The 18,909-nt window shown below is 44.1% G+C and overlaps 1 protein-coding gene across 4 annotated transcripts in view; it reads left to right on the top strand.

Annotated features, from left to right (window-relative positions):
* The window catches only part of NELL1 (neural EGFL like 1), a 784,159-nt gene that overhangs the window by 65,476 nt on the left and 699,774 nt on the right, over nt 1-18,909 (top strand). The window lies entirely within an intron of this gene.

The following is an 18,909-nucleotide window of genomic DNA, read 5'->3' as shown; positions in this document are numbered from 1 at the left end:
CGCATACACAACACAACCCATGATAAAAATAATAATTTAAAAAAAAAATCGTGATATTCTTACCTTCCAGTAGCCCCCGCAGCCTTCGCGATGCTCCGTTCCCAGTGATGCATAGCGAGAAAATGACCTGTGATGACCGCTACGTCATCGGGTCATTTCGCTATGCATCACTGGGAACCGGAGCTGCCGGTAGCATCACGAGCATCGGGGGGGGAGGGGCGAGGAAAGGCTGCGGGGGCTGCGCGGGACGCCGGAAGGTAAGAATATCACAATTTTTTTTTAAAAAATTTTCATTATTTTTAACATTATATCCTTTTATTGTTGATGCTGTCTATGCAGCATCGATAGTAAGAAGAGAGGGAGAGAGCAAGAATTTCCCTCGGGGGAGGGGGGGGGGGAGGGGCGAGGAAAGGCTGCGGGGGCTGCGCGGGACGCCGGAAGGTAAGAATATCACAATTTTTTTTTAAAAAATTTTCATTATTTTTAACATTATATCCTTTTATTGTTGATGCTGTCTATGCAGCATCGATAGTAAGAAGAGAGGGAGAGAGCAAGAATTTCCCTCGGGGGAGGGGGGGGGGGAGGGGCGAGGAAAGGCTGCGGGGGCTGCGCGGGACGCCGGAAGGTAAGAATATCACAATTTTTTAAAAAAAATTTTTCATTATTTTTAACATTATATCCTTTTATTGTTGATGCTGTCTATGCAGCATCGATAGTAAGAAGAGAGAGAGAGAGCGAGAATTTCCCTGACGGGAAATTCTTCGCGCATGCTCGGTTTGAAAAGACTGCATCCGTCTCTGGATTCCTGCTTTTCACAGTCAGCAACGGATCCTGCGCCCATAGGCTTCCATTATAGCCTAGCCAATTACGGGCAGCGCAGGATCCGTCGCTGAGCGATTTTTTTTTTTTTTTTTTCCGACGTGCAGAAAAAAAAGGTTCCTCTTTGCGTTGTCTCCGCCCGACGGACATTAATTTTACGACGTATCCAGTGCACGACTTACGAAATGACGCATTATGACGGAAGATGGAAGTGTGAAAGAGGCGTTAGACAATCCTTACATGTTCCTACAGAGAACAGAAAAATAATGCGGCACTCACCCTTTTTTTTGCTGTGAAATTCGTGTTCTTTATTTGGAAGAAAAATATAACATCCGTTAGGACATCAGGCCACACAGGAGAGTGCGGGAGTGGAGAGTGGACGACCTGCAGTTTTTATGCGGAATTTGTGCGGATTCCACCTGTGGTTTTACACCTGCGGATTCCTGTTATGGAGCAGGTGTAAACCGCTGCGGAATCCGCACAAAGAATTGACATGCTGCAGAATGTAAACTGCAGCGTTTCTGCGCGTTTTTTTTTTTTTCTGCAGCATGGGCACAGCGGATTACGTTTTCCATAGGTTTACATTGTACTGTAAACGCATGGAAAGCTGCTGCAGACCCGCAGCAAAATCCACAACGTGTGCACATAGCCTTTTAGAAGTCCTGCAGGGCGACTGTGTATTTTTCGCTCTCCTCCAGCACCACATGAAAGTTGACGCCAAAGATTTTGGCTGGAAAGTTCTTGTTGATTTTTTTTTTTATTTTTTTGCCGTTCTAAAATCCCAGATGCTACGATATCACATCAGGAGTGTGTATGCAGTGACCCACCGTGCTACAATCTTGATTTCCTTGACTTACTTTCCCTTCTGTTCTGTTGACGAGAAAAAAAAAAAAAAAAAAGAGCAAATAACCCTAAAATACGTACAAGTGCGAGACGCTGCTGTGCTGCCAAATGTACAGGGGACTGCTTAGGACAGATTTTAGATTTTTTTTTTCCAGCTGAGCTTCTATGTGAATTGTCATTAACTGCTATTATCTGTATTAAAGTCTTAAAGCAAAAAAAAAAAAAGGGAAATTCAATGTTGAACAGTGAGATGAAGCTTTGGATGGAAAGAAATGGCAAAATTAATGTTGGGATGAAAAGTTAGCTTATTTGAGACTGCAGTATAGCGGCATAGAGTGTTTCAGGAAAATGGTAAGATGATCTTGTTAGAGTTATTAGACTGAGAATAGTGTAGGGGAAGGAGCAATATGAGCCAAGGCAGCACAGAGTATTTCAGGATAGAATGCCATGATATTGTAGGACAGGGAACCTTTTTTTTTTTTTCTGCCAAGGGTCATTTGGATATTTACACGATCCTTCGGGGGCGGTACAAATTGTGTGCTAACTCCGCCCACAAGGTACATCCTGACACTGGATTTTGTCAGGATATAATATTTCATTGCATGCACCTCAACATTCACTGGTGAACACTGACTGCATGTGTTTGCTCCCTGATCCAGAAGAAATTAATGGGCCGTCAAAAAGCAGCTGCCGGCCCAAACACTGCAGTCCCTGGTATTCTGCCAGGGACACGATAAAATGTCATTGAGCCAAAACAGCCCGTGGGCCTGAGGTTCCCTGTTATGAATAGGTAATTCAGAACCACAATGGACCTTGAAGTTCAGAGCACACAAAGTGACCTGACATTGATCAAAAACATAGGACGAGCTCTGAGACGTGGAAACTCTGCTGACCGCAATCCCTAATCCTATCACACCACACTAGAGGTAGCCGTGGATTGCACCTAACTCTCCCTATGCAACTCGGCACAGCCGGAGAAACTAACTAGCCCTGAAGATAGAAAAATAAGCCTACCTTGCCTCAGAGAAATTCCCCAAAGGAAAAGGCAGCCCCCCACATATGACTGTGAGTAAAGATGAAATACAAACACAGAGATGAAATAGATTTAGCAAAGTGAGGCCCGACTTACTGAATAGACCGAGGATAGGAAAGATAGCTTTGCGGTCAACACAAAAACCTACAAACAACCACGCAGAGGGGCAAAAAGACCCTCCGCACCGACTAACGGTACGGAGGTGCTCCCTCTGCGTCTCAGAGCTTCCAGCAAGCAAGAAAAACCAATATAGCAAGCTAGACAGAAAAAATAGCAAACAAAAGTAACACAAGCAGAACTTAGCTTATGCAGGATAGACAGGCCACAGGAACGATCCAGGAGGAAGCAAGACCAATACTAGAACATTGACTGGAGGCCAGGATCAAAGCACCAGGTGGAGTTAAATAGAGCAGCACCTAACGACTTAACCTCATCACCTGAGGAAGGAAACTCAGAAGCCGCAGTACCACTCTCATCCACCAAAGGAAGCTCATAGACAGAACCAGCCGAAGTACCACTCACGACCACAGGAGGGAGCTTGGCCACAGAATTCACAACAGTTCCCCACACCTTTTGTATGAGGTCACAGATAGAGCTGCAAGGTAGAAAGGCCATAGCAGCGCAGAGTATTTCAGTAAAGGAATGTGTTTGTGTGTCTGTGTGGGGGGATCCTAGTCTGGACTTGCCAAGTGTATGGAGTGAAATGACCAGCAGCACAGAGCATTTCAGGAGAGGATGTGCTGATTTTGTGGGAGGTCACAAATTGAGATGCTAAGTGAAAGGAGCAAGGCCAAAGCAGCACAGAGTGTTTCAGGAAAGGCGTAAGCTGATCTTACAGTTAACAGATGAGAATACTATAGTGGAAGAACAGAGTATGAGCCAAAGCAACACAGAGTGTTTCAGGAAAGGAGTAAATCTAGATCTTAGCATTAACAGACTAAGTATGATGTAATGGAAGGAGGGGGTATGAGCCAAGGCAGCGCAGAGTATTTCCGGAAAGGAGTCTACAATTTGCAAAGTGGACAGTGAGGTCCCCAGCAGCACAGAGTATTTCAGAAGGAGCGTACCCCAATCCTCTGAGTGCGGGATTAATGCGGGAGCCGGTCATCATTCCTGTGTGACTTCAGGCCGGCTGTATGATGGCTACGCTGCAGAACAATGCTTCTTAATATTGAAAATTTTCAGTGAAGTGTAGAAATCTGCGTCTGCTAATTAGCGGAGCGCTGGCGGGCGTACGGGCTGGCGGGCGGTGCTGCCGCTCTGACAGGTGTCTGCTGTGTGCACTTTAAAGCTCATTACAGGCTAATTTCATTCAGAGGGTAATTATCAATTATGTGATGAGTATTTGTTGAATATTTGCCGCTGAAATGGAGAAGTTCAGATCCATCTCCTCTTACCTAAAGGTTAAAAATGGAATATATTCATTTACTGCGAGATTTAATTAATCTTTCTAGGAGTGTCCCACAATAGTGGCTTAAAGTGATCTTTCAATTGAAAGCAATAGAAAAACTAAGAAAAAAGAAAAGAATTTGCATTGCCAGCAGTTCTGCCATCTGTGGGCTGTCATGGGGCTCATACCTCAATGCAGTAGTGTCTTTCCCTCGTGTACCGCCGAGGTGGACTTTATAGAAGTGACTGGGAAGAAAGTAGGGAAGAGCCTTCCTATACTTGGGTGACCAGAGGGTTCACAATGGCTGACAATGGTAAGAAAAAGGAAGCACAGCTCTGCAGCACAAATGGCAGCTCTAAAAAGTGAAGAATTGTTAATTGCCTGCGTGGGAAAAAAATGTGCAGCGCCCCAGAGTCCTGGTTCGTTGCAGTAATGTTATTCTTCCACCAGGGGGAGTGATGTTACGTCTGAGGGCAATGAAAGAGATCTTCTGTCCAGGTATCACAGCCACACACACACTTCACACTTCAGTCCACCAGGGGGAGCAAAGGGTTCTATCTATTAGGCCACTCCTCACGCAGGGTAAAACTGGTGGGTTGGGGAGGAAGTTAGGGAGCGTTCCTGGCTGGGGACCGATGAGGAAAGGTCTCCAGGTCGAGCTGGCTGGAGTGATCTCCAGTCAGATCCAGACTGCGGTCTGAGGAGGACGAGGGTACACGGAGCTGCGCCTGCAACCCATGCGGCAGCATCCCAGGAAAGGACACGAAGAGAATTGTGCTGTAGTGAGTGAGAAAAGAAGTCCTAGCAACAGGAGTGAAACATCAGGGGGAGACCAGCTGGAAGCAGGCTGCCTCCATCTAAAGTGCAGATCCGGTGGCCAGAACACCGAGGCAGTAAACAGCTCTATGCCGTTACTTCAGAGACTGGCAGGACAGTTAATTCCACATTAGCTGCCCAACCTTAATACCTAAGAAGACACGGTGGCAACTTGTGGGGGCCGGGGCGTCTCTAGGTTCCCTATAAAAAGCCTCAGGCTACCAGTCATACGGGTTTGTTCTATCCGACCACGGGGAACAGTGAGAGGAGTAACACTGAGGACCTTATTGGAGCTTATGCAAGTAGGGACCTACTGTGTTACTGTGTGCTAGGGGAAGGCTATTGAATTCCTCCTTGATAAGGGACTCTGTATTTGCCTTCAGACCGGCCGGACTTTGCCTACCCTGTGGTCCCTACCCTGGACTGTGGATGCTGAAGCCTTCTGTAAAGGTAAAGAGACTGCAACCTTGTGTCCTCGTTCTTCACTGCGCCTCTCACCATTCACCATCTACACACTTGGAAGCCCTGGGGATACACTTCACCTGTGGGAAGGTATACCATCTAGCTGCCATAACATCACCCCAGTGGACCCCTAAGCAGCATCGGACACCCTGACCGAATACCACAGGTGGCGTCACGAACACTATCCTATAAACTGTTGTCCTTTTATTGGACGCCCCTCAAAGGGCCACGGGCCGGGTCCAGCCACCGTGACATCCCCACCGACTACAGAAGAAGGGGCTCTGTACCGAGTACCCCATTGCCCTAACGCAGGGGCGCTCCAACTGTAATTGACATTAACACTAGAACCTGCTGTGTTGAAGCCTTACTGTGTCTGTGATTTATAAAGGACCATGGTGTCCTCATGTTGGACAGATAAATACAGGATTTATTTCTTTTTATTCTTGTTCAATTGGAGTTTTTCTTCAAAGGAAACTGTCAGCAAGACCATACAGTTAGGGACAGGTCTCATGATTATATCACTCTTTGTCTGACTCGTGGTGTGGGAGGTGTTATACTTGCTGAGTACAGCTCAGCGTATAAAGCTGTTTAAAGAGTAACCGTTATTTTAATTCTTATTTCATAAATCAATAGTATCAATGAAAATAAGCAACTTTGTAAATTGTCATCATGGAAATCTGTTTTTTTTTCTTTCTGGACTGATCTATAATTATCAATTCATAGGAAAAATCTGTAATGACAAATTATTTACATTACTGAGATAGGAAATGACAGTTGGTTCTTATAAGATTCTATGGAGTAAGGAGGAGCTAGAGGCCTACACAGACATTCTAGAGAGAAGCTAGAGCCCTACATGGACATTCTAGGGAGGAGCTAGAGGAACACACAGACATTCTAGGGAGGAGCTAGAGGAGCACCGACATTCTAGGGAGGAGCTAGAGGAGCACAGACATTCTAGGGAGGAGCTAGAGGAACACAGACCTACTAGGGAGGAACTAGAGGCCAACAGATATTTTAGGGAGGAGCTAGAGGAACACATACATTCTAGGGAGGAGCTATAGGCTGACAGACATTCTAGGGAGGAGCTAGAAGAACACACAAACATTCAAGGGAGGAACTAGAGGCTAACGCAGACATTCTGCAAGTTCTAACTTTATACCCTGCCCCTAATTCTGCACAGGGAGCACTGTGACCTGCCCAAAACTGTCTTTTTTGGGTGGGGTCTACATAAACTCTTCATTTTTCTAGGCCATCACGCCCCCTAATTTGCCAGAAATGTACAGTATCTGCAAATTTGGGATAGCCGTGGCCTGTGTATGGGAAGGAGCATTTGTTAAGCCAGATTCCGACTTTCACTGGCCAAGTACAGTGTATAGACTAAGCTCAACAGTCCCCTATATGCCAATAAAGCTGTTGAGTTCAGGGTGAGGGACTCCTGAGTGGTTTGGACCTCACAAACATGTAAAACCGACCTTAAACCGATCCCAATGGGTTTTCTGCCTGGATCACTATAATTAAGAGGTGTATCCTAAAGGCTCATTCAGATATCGTGTCAAAATGTATGACCATGGACTATTAATGCGTGGACTGGCCGTGGATCTCCCGGCCCCAAAGTGACAGCCTGTATTTTTATGAAGCCGTCACGCTTGGGTCAGGAGAGCCGCGGCCAGGCCTCGCATTGCGTTTCTATTTTTCACTGATTTGCATGACATCCGCATGGGCCCTAAGGCTGACACCCTGCAGCAACTATCGGGATAGAAGTTTCCATTGATCCTGGACTTTTAACCTCTAAGATTCTGAGGAAGATTGTATCTGCGGCGTTTGAGTAGTTTGATAGAGGGAGGGGGCGACTTCGCAGAACACGGACTTGTTGCAGTGGTAACCGGATGGTGTATAACAATGGGCTTCGGGGCCGCTATGTACAGAAGACCTATTAAGCCCTGCTACAATCCTGACAGATATATACGCCCTGTATGCAGGTAAAAGATTAAACAATCGCGTCTTCAAGTCGTCTCTTGGGACTAATAAATGTTGTTGCAGAAAAACCTGTAAATCTATAAATCCAACTAAAAATACATAAACCTGCCTCTCTTGCAAGAAAAAGCTCAACTGTATGAAAACAAACAGAAATGCAGCAAAATCAATTTTGCATATTTTCTTTTTTAATAACTACTATAAATTATCTATTCCACCCGGTGACATTCCTTTTTTTTTAATTATTATTCTTATTCTGCAAGAAAACCTAATAGCAAAAATAATCAAAATGACATGTACCCCAAAATGAAAATTACATGTCAAGCTCTCATAACCTCTCTATGAATGGAATAAGTTATAGGTCTTGGGGTGCAGTGACAAAAAAAAGTTTTGTAAGTCTTTTTTTATTGTGAAAAATAGTAGAGAAAATAGATAAATTTTGTATCATTCTAGTTATCAAAACCCGCAGAAAGAACACCCCCCCCCCCCCCGTTAAAAATATATTTACCCCTATATTGTGGGAATCTATATACACTGCTCAAAAAAATAAAGGGAACACTTAAACAACAGAATATAACTCCAAGTAAATCAAACTTCTGTGAAATCAAACTGTCCACTTAGGAAGCAACACTGATTGACAATCAATTTCACATGCTGTTGTGCAAGTGGAATAGACAACAGATGGAAATTATTGGCAATTATTAAGACACCCTCAATAAAGGAGTGGTTCAGCAGGTGGGGACCACAGACCACATCTCAGTACCAATGCTTTCTGGCTGATGTTTTGGTAATTTTTGAATGTTGGTTGTGCTTTCACACTCGTGGTAGCATGAGACGGACTCTACAACCCACTCAAGTGGCTCGGGTAGTGCAGCTCCTCCAGTATGGCACATCAATGCGAGCTGTGGCAAGAAGGTTTGCTGTGTCTGTCAGCGTAGTGTCCAGAGGCTGGAGGCGCTATCAGTAGAGAGGCCAGCACACGAGGAGTTGTGGAGGGGGCCGTAGGAGGGCAACAACCCAGCAGCAGGACCGCTACCTCCACCTTTGCGCAGTGAGGAACAGGAGGAGCACTGCCAGAGCCCTGCAAAATGACCTCCAGCAAGCCACAAATGTGCATGTCTGCACAAACTGTTAGAAACAGACTTCATGAGGATGGGCTGAGTGCCGGACATCCACAGATGGGGGTTGTGCTCACAGCCCAACACCGTGCAGGACGATTGGCATTTGCCACAGAACACCCAGATTGGCAAATTTGCCACTGGCGCCCTGTGCCCTTCACAGATGAAAGCAGGTTCACACTGAGCACATGTGACAGATGTGACAGAATCTGGAGACGCCCTGGAGAGTGATCTGCTGCCTGCAACATCCTTCAGCATGACTGGTTTGGCAGTGATTCAGTAATGGTGTGGGGTGGCATTTCTTTGGAGGGCTGCACAGCCCTCCATGTGCTCGCCAGAGGTAGCCTGACTGCCATTAGGTACCGAGATGAGATCCTCAGACCCCTTGTGAGACCATATGCTGGTGTGGTTGGCCCTGGGTTCCTCCTAATGCAGGACAATGCCAGACCTCATGTGGCTGGAGTGAGACAGCAGTTCCTGCAAGATGAAGGCATTGTCGCTTTGGACTGGCCCGCCCATTCTCCAGACCTGAATCCGATTGAGCACATCTGGGACATCATGTCTCGCACCATCCACCAATGTCACGTTGCACCACAGACTGTCCAGGAGTTGGCGGATGCTTTAGTCCAGGTCTGGGAGGAGATCCCTCAGGAGACCATCCGCCGCCTCATCAGGAGCATGCTCAGGCGTTGTAGGGAGATCATACAGGCACGTGGAGGCCACACACACAACTGAACATCATTTCCTTGTCTTGAGGCATTTCCACTGAAGTTGGATCAGCCTGTAATTTGATTTTCCACTTTGATTTTGAGTATCATTCCAAATACAGGCCTCCATGGGGTATTTATTTTGATTTACATTGATCATTTTTATGTTGTATTGTTCTCCACACATTCCACTATGTAATGAATAAATATATGCAACTGGAATATGTAATTCAGTGATATCTAGGATGTGGTATTTTAGTGTTCCCTTTATTTTTTTGAGCAGTGTATACAATGCCTACAAGTAGTATTCAACCCCCTGCAGATTTAGCAGGTTTAATAAGATGCAAATAAGTTAGAGCCTTCAAACTTCAAACAAGAGCAGGATTTATTTACAGATGCATAAATCTTACAAACCAAAAAGTTTTGTTGCTCAGTTAAATTTTTATAAATTTTAAACATAAAAGTGTGGGTCAATTATTATTCAACCCCTAGGTCTAATATTTTGTGGAATATCCTTTGTTTGCAATTACAGCTAATAATCGTCTTTTATAAGACCTGATCAGGCCGGCACAGGTCTCTGGAATTATCTTGGCCCACTCCTCCATGCAGCTCTTCTCCAAGTTATCTAGGTTCTTTGGGTGTCTCATGTGGACTTTAATCTTGAGCTCCTTCCACAAGTTTTCAATTGGGTTAAGGTCAGGAGACTGACTAGGCCACTGCAACACCTTGATTTTTTGCCTCTTGAACCAGGCCTTGGTTTTCTTGGCTGTGTGCTTTGGGTCGTTGTCTTGTTGGAAGATAAAATGACGACCCATCTTAAGATCCTTGATGGAGGAGCGGAGGTTCTTGGCCAAAATCTCCAGGTAGGCCGTGCTATCCATGTTCCCATGGATGCGGACCAGATGGCCAGGCCCCTTGGCTGAGAAACAGCCCCACAGCATGATGCTGCCACCACCATGCTTGACTGTAGGGATGGTATTCTTTGGGTCGTATGCAGTGCCATCCAGTCTCCAAACGTCACGTGTGTGGTTGGCACCAAAGATCTCGATCTTGGTCTCATCAGACCAGAGAACCTTGAACCAGTCAGTCTCAGAGTCCTCCAAGTGATCATGAGCAAACTGTAGACGAGCCTTGACATGACGCTTTGAAAGTAAAGGTACCTTACGGGCTCGTCTGGAACGGAGACCATTGCGGTGGAGTACGTTACTTATGGTATTGACTGAAACCAATGTCCCCACTGCCATGAGATCTTCCCGGAGCTCCTTCCTTGTTGTCCTTGGGTTAGCCTTGACTCTTCGGACAAGCCTGGCCTCGGCACGGGAGGAAACTTTCAAAGGCTGTCCAGGCCGTGGAAGGCTAACAGTAGTTCCATAAGCCTTCCACTTCCGTATGATGCTCCCAACAGTGGAGACAGGTAGGCCCAACTCCTTGGAAAGGGTTTTGTACCCCTTGCCAGCCTTGTGACCCTCCACGATCTGGTCTCTGATGGCCTTGGAATGCGCCTTTGTCTTTCCCATGTTGACCATGTATGAATGCTGTTCACAAGTTTGGGGAGGGTCTTAAATAGTCAGTAAAGGCTGGAAAAAGAGATAATTAATCCAAACATGTGAAGCTCATTTTTCTTTGTGCCTGAACTACTTCTTACTACTTTAGGGGAACCAAACAGAATTCTGGTGGGTTGAGGGGTTGAATAATAAATGACCCTCTGAAAAGACTTTTCACAATTTAAAAAAAAAAATAAACAAAGAAATAAAAAATTTTTTCTGCAGTGCATTTCACACTTCCAGGCTGATCTACAGTCCAAATGTCACAATGCCAAGTTAATTCCAAATGTGTAAACCTGCTAAATCTGCAGGGGGTTGAATACTACTTGTAGGCACTGTATGTAAAACTCGAAATCTGTTGTAGCCTGCTCAATACAAATCTACAGTTCTCACCCGATTAGGGAGAAATTTGGCACGCCCCCTCTCCACCTACAGGAGCAGAATACTGCGCACGTTACATCTCGCTAGCGTCCCCCCCCCCCCCGTCAAGAGATTCAGGCCCTTGAAGTTAGGCCCTATACATATAATGTAGATATGTGAAGGTGAAAGAAAAAGTGCTGAGGGGAAAACAACAGTTGTGACTGACAGGGATGGATTATAGCCATGGCGCCAAAGAGTCACTGCTAAAGGGGCCGCACCACCAACACACAAACATTTCACAAACACAAGCACCACCCCGCAAATACCACACCACCCCATAAATACTACACACACGCAAACACACGCAAACACACTCAGATGGATGCACCCTACGCACACGGATGAACATTACTGAGCAGCAATATTGGTTAGGCGAAAAATGCCTCATAGTAAGATTGTCATTTTTGCTTACTATACAGGGAGGTTTCATCACTGAAGCTGCTGAGGTAAAGTGAAAGCTGAACTCTGATTGGTTGCTATGGGCAACTAGACAAGTCTGCCTGTGAGGTGGTTTTCATTACTGAGACGTGAGCTCCTTCAGGTGACACTGAAAACTTTACTGTATTTTCCGCAAGTGAAGCTGCGGGTATTCTACTAGTTAACCCCTTCACGACATGCGCCGTACTAGTACTGCGCATGCCGTGTCACCCCCTTTGATGTGGGCTCCGGTGGTGAGCCCACATCAAAGTCGCGACATGTCAGCTGTTTTGTACAGCTGACATGTGCGCGCAATAGCGGCGGGTGAAATCGCTATTCACCCGCCGCTATTAACCTGTTAAATGCCGCTGTCAAACACAGACAGCGGCATTTAACTACCGCATCCGGCCGGGCGGCCGGATATGACGTCATCGCCGACCCCCGTCACATGATCGGGGGTCGGCGATGCATCAGGAAGGTAACCATAGAGGTCCTTGAGACCTCTATGGTTACTGATGCAGGCCTGCTGTGAGCGCCCCCCTGTGGTCAGCGCTCACAGCACACTTGCATTTCAGCTACATAGCAGCGATCTGATGATCGCTGCTATGTAGCAGAGCCGATCAGGCTATGCCAGCTTCTAGCCTCCCATAGAGCATGGCACAAGTAAAAAAAAAATGTTTTTAAAAATATGAAAAAAAATATAAAAAATATAAAAGTTTAAATCACCCCCCTTTCGCCCCATCCTAAATAAAACAATAAAAAAAAAAATCAAACATACACATATTTGGTATCGCCGTGTTCAGAATCGCCCGATCTATCAATTAAAAAAAAAAGCATTAACCTGATCGCTAAACGGCGTAGCGAGAAAAAAATCCGAAACGCCAGAATTACGTTTTTTTGGTCGCCGCGACATTGCAGTAAAATGCAATAACGGGCGATCAAAAGAATGTATCTGCGCAAAAATGGTATCATTAAAAACATCATCTCGGCACGCAAAAAATAAGCCCTCACCCGACCCCAGATCACGAAAAATGGAGACGCTACGGGTATCGGAAAACGGCACTTTTTTTTTTTTTTTAGCAAAGTTTGGAATTTTTTTTCACCACTTAGATTAAAAATAACCTAGACATGTTTGGTGTCTATGAACTCGTAATGACCTAGAGAATCATAATGGCAGGTCAGTTTTAGCATTTAGTGAACCTAGCAAAAAAGCCAAACAAAAAACAAGTGTGGGATTGCACTTTTTTTTGCAATTTCACCGCACTTGGAATTGTTTTCCCGTTTTCTAGTAAAAGACATGGTAAAACCAATGGTGTCGTTCAAAAGTACAACTTGTCCCGCAAAAAATAAGCCCTCACATGACCATATTGACGGAAAAATAAAAAAGTTATGGCTCAGGGAAGGAGGGAAGTGAAAAACGAAAACGCAAAAATGAAAAAGGGGTTAACTATACAACTTGCCCCGTCGCTAAGAAGCCCCCTTCTTGTGGCAAAAAATATTTACCTAGAGTGCAACCAATTGGCAAATAAGATATTCCTTGACCCATAAAAGATAATTTATCACTTATCCAAAGAATGGATAAGTACATAATCACGGGGGTATGACTGCGGAGACCCCCAAAGATAGAGCCTCTTTTGTGGACTTTGGAAGACCTGTTTTTGGGGTCGCTGGTAGTACCGGCCTGTAATCCTAAATTTATAGCCTATGGACCATCTCACGATGCTTGGCTTTGTGCACAGGATTAGAAAAACGTGGCTGCTTTTGTCCAAAAACTGCACGATACCTGTTCCCGGGTGAGGCATTGCTGCTCAACTCCATTCACACCAATGGACTTGAGTGGCAATACCAAAGCCAACCTGTGGACAGGTGTGGTGCGGTTTTTGGATGCAAGCAGCCATGTTTTTCCAATCCTGCACAAAGCTTTACGGAAGCTTCTACAAAACAATTCTTAATGATTACGTGTTGCAATTTGCACTTTTGAATTGGGCTATAAAAGATATTGTCACGTCTGCAAATTGATTTCCATATTTACATGTGGAGCTCGGCGCCGGGCTCCGCTGTGACCCTGCGTTTTCATGTGTTACTCTGCTTCATTACCAGTTTCTTTGCATAGTCCCTTGCATCTCTGAGAAAATTACTGGGTCACGAGATTAATTCTCGGTCCATTCCCTTAGGCGGCGTCCACATCAGACTTCTCAGCCTGCAATTCACTCCTGGAGTCTCAGGCTATCAACACCTATTGGACTTGCAATTCACATGTCGATCGCAGGCTCTCGAAGGCTGCAGTAATTGTTTGCTGAGCCCCTTGCAGCCATGACTTAATAAACATGCTGTGATGGAAAACTACAAATGAACGGCTTCTTCTATCCGGAGGGTGAAAATCACTGGAGTTTAATTTGTGTTTATAGAGGTCTATTATATGACGCTTTTAAACAAGAATTCTTGACCCACTGAAGGCAAAAAAAAAGTATGAGGGGAAAAAAGAGAATGCATTAGAATAGAGAATTTACTCTGAAAATTAATAATTCCCCTAAAATTACAAAGTCCTAGAGTCATTCTGTGAAGTTGTTGGAAGTTCTGCTGAGTTGTTACATTCATAGACATATTATTGTAAAATCTGATGGGTAACTAATACTTGCCCCTATGTGGGGGGGGGGGGGGGGGGGGCTCCCGGCACGGCATGGCAGTGACGGCACGGCACATAAATCAGGACGGAGGTTATAACGCGTCGCCACCGCGGCACTGTCTGACAGGGGCAGGCGGGTGGCTGGTGACTCACGGGGTGCCACTGTCACTGTGTCACTGACTCTCTGGACTCTGCACAGTGCGAGTTGCCCTGATGATGGCGGCGGCCGGCGGGCAATCTGTGCGGTAGCCCAGGGCTACCGCCCAGATTGACCCTCTTATAATCCGCCCCTGATAACTACTATAATACTACCCCTATGTACAAGAATATAACTACTATAATACTGCCCCTATGTACAAGAATATAACTACTATAATACTGCCCCTATGTACAAGAATATAACTACTATAATACTGCCACCTATGTACAAGAATATAACTACTATAATACTGCTCTTATGTACAAGAATATAACTACTATAATACTGCCCCTATGTACAAGAATATAACTAATATAATACTGCTCCTATGTAGAAGAATATAACTACTATAATACTGCCCCTATGTACAAGAATATAGCTACTATAATATTGCTCCCATGTACAAGAATATAACTACTATAATTCTGCTCCTATGTACAAGAATATAACTACTATAATACTGCCCCTATGTACAAGAATATAACTAATATAATACTGCTCCTATGTAGAAGAATATAACTACTATAATACTGCCCCTATGTACAAGAATATAGCTACTATAATATTGCTCCCATGTACAAGAATATAACTACTATAATTCTGCTCCTATGTACAAGAATATAACTACTATAATACTGCTACTATGTACAAGAATATAATAACTATAATACTTCAGACAGTATCGTTATGTAAAAAAGGTCATCAGAATATTATCAATCTGTTTTATGTTTAACCCCTTTCTGACATTAGACGTACTATCCCGTCGAGGTGGTATGGGCCCGTATGACCACCGACAGGCTAGTACGTCTAACGCGATCAGCCGCACTCACGGGGGGAGCGTGGCCGATCGCGGCCGGGTGTCAGCTGACTATCACAGCTGACATCCAGCACTATGTGCCAGGAGGGGTCACGAACCGCACCTGGCACATTAACCCCTGGAACACTGCGATCAAACATGATCGCAACGTTCTGGCGGCATAGGGAAGCATCGCAGAGGGGGCTCCCTGCGTGCTTCCCTGAGACCCTCGGAGCAACACAATATGATCACGTTGCTCCGAGCGTCTCCTCCGTCCTCCTCCCTGCAGGCCTGGGATCCAAGATGACCGTGGGGCTACTTCCGGGTCCCGCAGGAAGGTGGCTTGCAAGCGCCTGCTCAGATCAGGCGCAGGCAAGCCTCCAGCTGTGCCTGTCAGATGCTGATCTGACACAGTGCATTGCAAAGTGTCAGATCAGCGATCTGACACTTTACCATGATGTCCCACAATGGGACAAGGTAAACATTAAAAAAAATTTTTTTTTTACATGTGTTAAAAAAAAAATCCTAAATAATTATTCCAATAAATATATTTGTTTATGTAAATAAAAACAAAACAGTAAAAGTACACATATTTAGTATCGCCACGTCCGTAACGGCCCGACCTATAAAACTGTCCCACTAGTTAACCCCTTCAGTGAACACCGTTGGGGTTAGGGATGTGTTGGGGTTGGGATTAGGGGTGTGTTCGGGTTATGGGTGTGGTTAGGGTTGGGATTAGGCTTAGGGGTGTGTTGGGGTTAGGGTTGGAGTTAGAATTGGGAGGTTTCCAAGGTTTAGGCACATCAGGGGCTCTGCAAACGCAACATGACATCTGATCTGAATCCATACAATTCTGCGTTGAAAAAGTAAACTGGTGCTCCTTCCCTTCTGAGCTCTGCTGTGTGCCCAAACAGTGGTTTACCCCCACATATTTGGTATTGGCGTAATCAGGACAAATTGGACAATAACTTTTGAGGTCCAATTTCTCCTGTTACCCATGGAAAATACAAAGCTGGGGACTAAAAAAAATCATTTTTGTGGAAAAAAAAAGATTTTTTATTTTCACGGCTCTGCATTATAAACTTTAGTGAAACACTTGGGGGTTCAAAGTGATCACCACAATCTAGATAAGTTCCTTGGGGGGGGGGTCTAGTTTCCAATATGGGGTCACTTGTGGTTGGTTTCTACTGTTTAGATACATCAGGGGCTCTGCAAACGCAACATGATGCCCACAGACCATTCCATCAAAGTTGCATTTCAAAACGCCACTTCTACCCTTACGAGCTCTGCCATGCGCCCAACCAGTAGTTTTCTCCCACATTTGCGGTATCAACGTACTCAGGACAAATTTGACAACAACTTTTGGGGTCCAATTTCTCCTGTTACCCTTGGGAAAATACAAAACTGGGGGCAAAAAATAATTTTTGTGAAAAAAAGATTTATTTTTACGGCTCTACATTTATAAACTTCTGTGAAGCACTTGGGGGTTCAAAGTGCTCACAACACATCTAGAAAAGTTCCTTAGGGGGTCTACTTTCCAAAATGGTGTCACTTGTGGGGGATTTCAATGTTTAGGCTCATCAGGGGCTCTCCAAACAGGACGCCATGTCTTATCTCCATTCCAGCTAATTTTGCATTGAAAAGTCAAATGGCGCTCCTTTCCTTCCGAGCTTTGCCATGCGCCCAAACAGTGGTTTACCTCCACATATGCGGTATGAGCGTACGCAGGACAAATTATACAACAACTTTTGGGGTCTAATTTCTCCTGTTACCCTTGGGAAAATAAAATAAATTGAATCAGAAGTAAATTGTTTGTGAAAAAAAAAAAAAGTTAAATGTTCATTTTTTTTTTTTAAACATTACAAAAATTCCTGTGAAACACCTGAAGGGTTAATAAACTTCTTGAATGTGGTTTTGAGCACCTTGAGGGGTGCAGTTTTTAGAATGGTGTCACACTTGGGTATTTTCTGTCATATAGACCCCTCAAAGTGACTTCAAATGTGATGTGGTCCCTAAAAAAAATATGGGGTTTTAAAAATGAGAAATTGCTGGTCAACTTTTAACCCTTATAACTGTCTAACAAAAAACATAATTTGGTTCCAAAATTGTGCTGATGTAAAGTAGGCATGTGGGAAATGTTACTTAAGTATTTTGTGTGACATATCTCAAAGTTGGAAAATTGCAAAATTTTCTAAATTTTCGCCAAATTTCCGTTTTTTTCACAAACTCAAGTAATGTCAAGGAAATTTTACCACTAACATGAAACACAATATGTCACGAGAAAACATTGTCAAAATCACCGGGATCCGTTGAAGCGTTCTAGAGTTATAACCTCATAAAGGGACAGTGGTCAGAATTGTAAAAATTGGCCCGGTCATTAACATGCAAACCACCCTTGGGGGTAAAGGGGTTAACATGGTTTTTAACAATTGAAGAGTTTTCTTTTTTTACTTTTGCATATCCCTATTTTTCGGTTTATAAACAGAACAAGTACCTGATTTCTTGCAGTTTTCTCTGAGCTGAGCCTCTTAATAAGTTGACACTTGTCCTCCCAGGGTCACAGGCAGGATTACAGTGACCCGTGTAGTCTACACACAGTTTATTTAGGTCAGGGAGCGATTACAGGATGACAGCTTTCATTGGCTCATGTTGGTGCTGCAAAGCGTAGATGTAATTGATGTAAAAAGCGGCTCAAGAAAAAAATAAAATAAGGAAATGGACAAAAAAAAGCAGAATAAGGATCACTCTCTGGATGTACCGTAATTAGTAAATAACATACCTCGTGTCTATAAGAGGATGAATGGTAATCACTCCCTTGGTGGATGTTCTTCTTCTTTCCTCTATTGTATATTTTTTTTCCTTTTATAATTATTACTGTATATGTACATAATAGGAAAACCCAGTTCCCATAGAAACCAGTATAACGGGGGCACCGTGTGGTCAACTTGTTAAAAAGTACCAGAGCTGAATTCATTATTGACACCCAATGGCCGGACTATCTGGTCACCGGGGACTCGTTACTGGTTACCATGGTGACAGGAATTTGTTGTCCCTAATATTATAATAGTTTTATGATTAGAATGTCCATATGTGATTATATAGTGAATGATCATCGCTCCTTATTTGAATGAGGTTTGTGGATGATTGTCAGGATTTCTGATTCTAGAATTTTCAGGTGTTGATTTATTTTCTGTAAAATGTCTGTACTACAGAAGAGAGAAAAATCCCTGCTAGTGCCACCGTTGGGTCGTTGGCACTTGTTCATCGGGTGCTGATAGTTTCCTCTACTGCTGGGGGCAAACAAAAAGCTTTATTAACAGTAAAAGGCTGAATATTCTGCATTACTGGAGTATTGGACTGTATCTTATAGGAGATTGGACATTGAAGTTCTGCAGTAAAAAAAAATATTAAAGTTCATTTTTTAACAAAAAAAAAAACACAAAATCAGGACTATACATACAGTACTTGGCATCACAGCATTTTTAAACATCTAATGTTAAGCTTGTATATTCTGACCCTACTGCAGTAGACTAACTCTGACCTTACTGATTAGTATAGAAGTATTTACTGATCATACTCTGTGAAGAGTGGAGGAGGTGAGCTGTGATATCTCCTATTGTGAATGGTGGATCCTGTGTTATCTGCTGTATGTAGAGGTGTTATCAGTCATTGTACAGGAGAAGGTGAGCTGTGACATCACCTATTGTGAATGGTGGATCCTGTGTGATCTACTGTATATAGAAGT

The sequence above is a fragment of the Ranitomeya imitator genome, chromosome 9 (genome assembly GCF_032444005.1).
Source record: "Ranitomeya imitator isolate aRanImi1 chromosome 9, aRanImi1.pri, whole genome shotgun sequence".
In the NCBI taxonomy this organism is placed as follows: domain Eukaryota; kingdom Metazoa; phylum Chordata; class Amphibia; order Anura; family Dendrobatidae; genus Ranitomeya; species Ranitomeya imitator.
The sequence above is the reverse complement of the archived record's forward strand: the minus strand, read 5'-3'. Positions and strand labels throughout refer to the sequence as shown.